The sequence below is a fragment of the Xenopus tropicalis genome, chromosome 5, assembly GCF_000004195.4.
Source record: "Xenopus tropicalis strain Nigerian chromosome 5, UCB_Xtro_10.0, whole genome shotgun sequence".
Lineage (NCBI taxonomy): Eukaryota > Metazoa > Chordata > Amphibia > Anura > Pipidae > Xenopus > Xenopus tropicalis.
This window is the reverse complement of record NC_030681.2, coordinates 75,261,200-75,268,250: the sequence shown is the minus strand read 5'-3', so window position 1 is coordinate 75,268,250 and position 7,051 is coordinate 75,261,200.

Here is a 7,051-nt window from a genome sequence, read left to right as displayed (position 1 = left end):
CAAGTCAAGTTACAGTACCTACCTCAAGAATACTACCTCAGGGTAACATGTAGAGGGGACAGAACATGTGGTATCTTTTACATAAGATTTTGTGGACTGGGCAAGTGGTTGCAGGATTTTGCCTACTACAGCCAAGGGTTTCAGTACTGAATTAGTACCTGCTGCAATTGGTTGGCCCAGAGGTTTATGTAGGTCTTTATGTAAATTGTGTATTGTGTAGGATACAGGTGTTTTGGGTCTTTGATGGGGGAGATTCTCATCTATTAAATAGTCCCTTCATAAAAAAGCCATTAACCATTTTGCACTGTTGGATGAAGTGAGGAGTAACTTTCTTATAAACCTTGGCATCTGACTCTTGTATAAATATTTCAATTATGTAATAATCTTTATTCAGTATGACCTTGCTTCCCCTTTGTAAGCAGGATTGAAAATAATTTTCTCCTTAGAAAACCTTATTTGTACAACAATTAATAAAAATAGCACCCAAATAGTCAGTTTATACTGAAGTAAGGCAATCTTACAGTCTTGCTCTCTGGAAGGAATTCTAGCTAAACACTCAGAATCAGAAACAGTGTAGCAAATGACAAAGATCAATTAACCTTTATCTAGAAGGTTCGTTAACATTTAGTACATTACTGCTTGAAGATACCTGTGGCTGATTTTACAATGGGAATAAAAGTACAAGAAACAGGCAGAGTTAATGCACGGTAGATGCATTAAACCTTGTGTGAACTTCTAGTGTAACAAAAAATAAAAGTGCAGTTTAAGTGAGATGTCAATGTTCTTAATAAGCATGAATTAATGCTAAAAATGGGTTTCAGAGATGATTTGGATCACTGAGGTATAGAATCTGTGCTATGAAGCATGAATCTCAGCCATAAAAAAACTGCACCTCAGAATAATAAATCGGGTGAAACCAATGAAACAATAAGCAATCAGTCGCTACATAGGACCTATGAAGGTAACTAGAAATAGTTTCCCTGGACACAATACCTAAGTAGTGATGGGTCTTCATAGAAAATGCAGATATACTTCCTATCCTTCTCAACCCTGATTTTTTTCTGTTCCTTCCAAATGGCAGTGGGTACTAGTGGGTTAATTCCCCGACATGCAAAAGGGATAGGAAATAGCAAGTTATAAAAGACCTCCCCTTCCCCTATTAGCTATCTCATCTTCCTGTTCGTGAACGCGCAGTAGTTGTACCTTTCCTTCTACTGTCCTCCGTGACCGAGGTGCTGTCCTTATGAGAGTCATTGGAGAGCCGACAGGCTGTTGGCCATCCATTGCCTACAGGGCAATAAGACGCAAAGCCATGTACAGAAAATCGGAGCTTGCGTGATAAGACACTGTGCCTCTTCCAATATGGCATCTCCTTCAAAAATGTCACACTGAGCATGTACAAAACCAAAGAGGCTTGAATCTATAGCGGCCCGGGAAAATCTTTAAATCACCTGTGTCTCATCCGCCTGCTCCTTTTTCTTACCAGCCCTATGTGCCACATCCCAACCTCTGTTGCTGGGTGTAAGTCAAGTATTTCATTGAGAGCCCAAGTCACAAACACCATGCTTATTGTGTTTTGTTTTACAGGCTGTCTGTATTACGAGCTGCAGACATTGTTACTCGGGCTTCAGGAGAGTGTAATTTTTTCGGATAAGGGGTTATTTTTTTCTACTTACAGTTTCTGATATTTTTTTCAGGGGATTCCCTTCAGCCAGAGAGGGAGAAAATCAAAGAAACAAAATTCCCTGGAAAGAGTGCCTAGCCTGTGGGAAAACAGCGCTCCCAGACAAAAGACTCTGCAAGAAGTGCTTTTTAGAGGCTTCAGACTTCCAGCTTATCTGATCAATTTAACAACATGCTAGACTGGATAAAAAAACTATGTCAGGTATGATTACACAAGTAACTGATTCAGTGTTAAGTAAAATGGATAGCGTTAGGTCTACTCGGACTTCTGATTGCAACTCAGGTGAACTTTCCATCTCCAGATTTGATTACCAAGGTAACAGTGTCTCTGAAGGAGAACTTTCTTATTCAGAATTAGATGATTTAGAAGAGGATGGAGAGTTTAAAATTATATTGAGCCACTTATCAAGGCTACGAGATCAGCTTTGGATCTGGATTCTAAAGATGCTCAAGTCAAACAAGACAAGATGTTTAAAGAAACAGGCAAAAAGAACACATCCTTCCCAGTCATTAAAGACCTGATTCAAAATGAATGGGATACTCTGGACAAAAAGTTTGTGGTATCTAAATGATCCAAAAGAATGTTCCCTTTTGATGAAAAAGATTCAGCTTTATGGGATGTAGGTCCCAAGGTGGATGCCGCAATCACCAGGGGGGCAAGGCGCATTACCCTTTCAGTGAATGAAGGGGTCTCATTGTTACACCACGGAAAGGTGCCATGCTTAAAAAACTGTATCTGGTTGGGGGCTTTGCCTGCAAATCCCTTGGTGGACATCACATCCCTTACTCGAGCAAATAAAATATGGATTCAAGAAATTGAACATGGTCTAAAATCTGGTGTAAATTAATTCTTATTTGTATATTTAGATGACATTCTAATTTTCTTTTCTTCTCAAGAGAAACATGTTACTCATTTGAGAAGAGTTTTTCAAAGACTCCGAACTCACTCTTTGTTTGCCAAGCTTGAGAAATGCAAATTTATTAGAACCTCTATCGAATTTCTGGGTTTTATAATTTCCACTGATGGAGTTCATATGGATTCCAAGAAAGTATCCACAGTCCTGAATTGGCTTCCTCCATTCAATCGAAAAGCGGTACACAGAGGTTTGTGGGTTTCGCAAACTTTTATAGACTGTTTATTAAGGATTTCTCTAAGATTATTGCTCCAATTACGGATTATAACCCGTTCTTCTAAGCAATTTTTCTGGTCCTCACAAGCCCAATCTGCCTTTGAAAAATTGAAATCTCTTTTTGTTTCTGCATCCATTCTTAAACACCCAGATCCACCACAGCCTTACCTTTTGGAGGTCGGTGCTTCAGAAATAGCTGTTGGGGCACTTCTGTCTCAAAGGTTGGGGCCACAGAATTTTCTACATCCTGTAGCTTTTTTTTCAAGGAAATTGTCGTCTTCAGAAAGGAATTATGACGTCTCCAATAGAGAACTCTTGGCCATAAAGACAGCTTTAGAAGAATGGTGCCACTTCCTGGAGGGCTTGGTACATCCTGTTATCATCTACACAGGTCACAAGAATCTTGAATATCTTTGCACTGCTAAACGTCTCAGACCTCGACAAGCCGGTTGGGCTTTACTCTTTTCTCATTTTAATTTTAAAATTACTTACAGACCTGGATCTCAGAACTTCAAGGCTGATGCTTTGTCCCACATGTTTCCTGATGATGGGAATAAAGATAACCCTGATACCTGATACCATTCTTCACCCTCAGAACTTTCTTCTGCTACAAAGTGATCTGATATCCAAAGTAAGAGATGCTTCTGCTTCAGTTGATTGTACTCAGGACCTACAAGCTAAAGATGGGCTGTTATTTTTTCAGGATAAACTGTTTGTTCCAGAACCACTTCGCCTGGAGGTATTACATCTGGTACATAATGCCCCCCCCCTTGGCTGGTCACATGGGTACTCGTAAAACTATTAACATAGCCAAGAGATAACTCTATTGGCCAGGTATGTCTAAGGACTGTTATAATTACGTTCTTTCCTGTGAGATTTGTGCTCAATCCAAGGGATCCCATGCCAAGCCATTGGGTCTGCTTCATCCTCTGCCCATACTGGATAGGCCATGGGGGTCAGTTTCTCTGGATTTTATTGTGGACTTACCTCCGTCAGGGTTATAACACTATTCTGGTGGTAGTAGACTGATTATCCAAGATGGCCCATTTTATTCCTCTTCTCAACCTTCCATCTGCCTTAATTACTGCTGCGGTGTTCATCAAGGAGGGAGGTACGCTTACATGGTGTCCCTGATGAGGTTATTTCTGATTGAGGAGTTCAGTTCACCTCGAAATTTTGGAGAAGTTTATGTCACTCTCTTCAGATTAAGCTTTCCCTTTCTACCACTTTTCATCCACAATCTAACGGCCAGACTGAGAGGGCTAATCAGACTTTGGAGCAGTATTTACGTTGTTCTTCTTCGTTTCAAATCTTCTTCCTTTGGCTGAATTCACCTACAATAACTCTATCCATTCCTCTACTAAACAGACTCCTTTCTTTGTTAATTATGGGCTTCATCCTCAGACTTTGCCTAATTTGCCCAAAGAGGTTGCTGTACCCACTCTTCAAGATCATCTCTCATTTATTTCTGAAAACCTCAAAGTAATTCAAGAAACCATGAAACACGCTCACCCTGTATTCTGGGCTCTCCCTGTTTTCATTACCAGGAGTGAGTTCCAGTGAGAGGCGTAGGGGAAGGCTAATATTTTGCAACTTTTATCAAGCCATCTGATTGGTGAGTCTGACAATATACCTGCATCTCACATCAAGTAGGCTTAAAGGAGAAGGAAAGGCAAAGTCACTTGGGGGTGCCAAAATGGCTGTGAAGGTAGCCTCAGTCTGTAAAGAAAAATGCATGCTGAGAGGAGGAAGAACCCTTTTATTATAATGGTACCAATATATTTTATTCAACAGTGTTTCAGCACTATTTCAGGTATAGGAGAAAAAACTGAGGATTATTTTTTTTTCCATTTTCATCAATGCACCACTAGGAAAACATTGCACAATACGGCAATTTCAGGAGAGCATTCCATAGAAACTATTGCACTGCCAGTAAAGGATGCTTTGATTCTGGCAATCACATCTGTCTGTGTAGCAAAGCCATAAGCATACATATTGTGCTTGCTGTGCTGAGCCCAGTAGTGAGCTACAATGGATATACAAAATGATACTGGTTCTCCCAAGAGACTCCACCTTTCATCGCAATTTAATTTAATCTAATCTCTCCTATAGCCTTTTTTACCTCCTCCATAGAATTGTTTGAGTGACAACTTTCCTAGCAAATTTTTCTATGGTAAGTCATTAGCATAATGTGTATGTTATAGAGTAACATTTTTGTACGTATACTCAGTAATAGGACAGCCAGAAATGTTGCACAACTGGGTACCAGCTGTTGTATTCGAAAATGTATTCATGCTAAAAATGTCAGGTTCATATATACTTGTCTTCCCATGATTCTTCACTAGAGAAATATGATTCACAGTGAGTAGATCACTCTTGGGTTTGCATAAATACTTACTCAAATTAAGCCTGGCCCTAAGTTCCCCCTGGGGTACCATTTCGATTCACTCAGGATATTAACTAGACAGCTTTATTTGAGGTATACATTAATACAGAGTATTACTATAACGGCTCATACATCCTGAAAGCTCATAAGGACATGGCGGAACTTTTTCCAATACAAAATGTTGCCATTTAAGCATTTCTTCAAATATGGGGCTGATCCCATAACATCCAATAATCATCCTTGTTTTAGCATAACTGTGTCTCTCTGTCCATCTTTAGGAAAGGCTTAACTATTCTACTGTCGGCACAATACCGCAAAAAGTTACCTCTCTGCACACATCAGCACAGTGTCCTACTACTTGTGTAGTAGACTTTTCTTAGCCTTGCACTATGAATACTTGTTACAGGATACAACAGATGGATTCCTTATTCTGTGTAAACATTTTAAGATCCAAGCAAATAGAATGACTTTTAATTCTGATTAGAAATGAGCGAATCTGTCCCATTTAGCTTTGCCAAAAAAATTTGCAAAATTGTGAAAAAAAACACGAAAATCTTTTTGCCGCTCACGACTTTGACATAAACAACTTTTTTGACAGGCTGTAATGTTGCTGTAATTATGATAAATCATTTCATATACCAAATGAGGTGATTTATAACTGAATGGCTTGTCAACAGGAGGCAAAACTGTTGCGTCTCTAAATTAATTCAGACATGACTTTTTACCTGACAATGTAAGATCAAGTTGGTCTTTAAAGGAGAAGAAAAGGTAAAAACTAAGTAAGCTTTATCAAAAGGGTCTATGTAAATAGAGCCATAAGACACTCACAGAAAAGCTGCACTGAGTCCTCTATGAAAAGAAACACAACGATTTCTTGTCTCCTATTTTTATGTTTTTCAGGAATGTGACTCTTTTTCTCTCAGAAAAATCCTTCATTTCCGGGGCCAGAGTCTGCGCAGCTCTCTCCTCTTTCTCCTCTCCTGCTCCCCCCTCCCTCAAGAATGCTAAGAGCTCCCTCTCTTAGGAATGTGTAATCTGATCTATAAGGGCTGTAGCTATACAGCAGGAATCTATGAAGACTAGGCAAAAATGGCAGCTGCAATCTTAAGCAAACAGAGAAAGCTTCTTTATTCAGGTATGGTAATGCTTTCTGCAGAATAAATATAGTGTTCTAGGTAGTACTAATGTGGTAAATCTATTAACAGTAAAATGCCTGTAATCTTGTTTTATTCTTCGTCCAACATTATTGCACTAATACCATATAAGTATGACGTCATGATTAAATTATACAGATCTATTGGGGATGCAAAATAAGGACTGTGACTGGCTATTTGGTAGCCCCATGTTAACTGCCTCCAAAAGTTGCCTCCAAGCCAGAAATTTAAAAATGGCACCCACATTGAGGCCAACATCAAAGGTGTTTTAGAGCAATGTATTGCTCACAAGCCACCAGTAGGGGATCACTGGGCTATACAATCAAGGTTGTGTTTATGAACAAGGATGCCAATGCATGGCCTGAAGCTTACTATGGCGATGCAGTGTGTTGTTTTCTGGTTTATATGGCAATGCCTAACATTTACCCTGTCATGTACCCTATTGTCCATTGTAAGCATGAATTATTACTCAAACAATAGGCAGTTGTGAACACAGACATGGCACCAGCAAAAGCCACATCACAACAAATTGCACAAATGCAGTACAAATCAAAATTTCAGAGTAGAAACCCCTTGACAAAGGACTTGGATCCAAAATGTCAGAATGTTTAATTTGCCAAACATCTACTTTGCTTTTTTTTTTTTCATACTTGCGCAGAGGGTACTTTGTGCTTGTTTTCTGGTAGTGTTCATTAAAT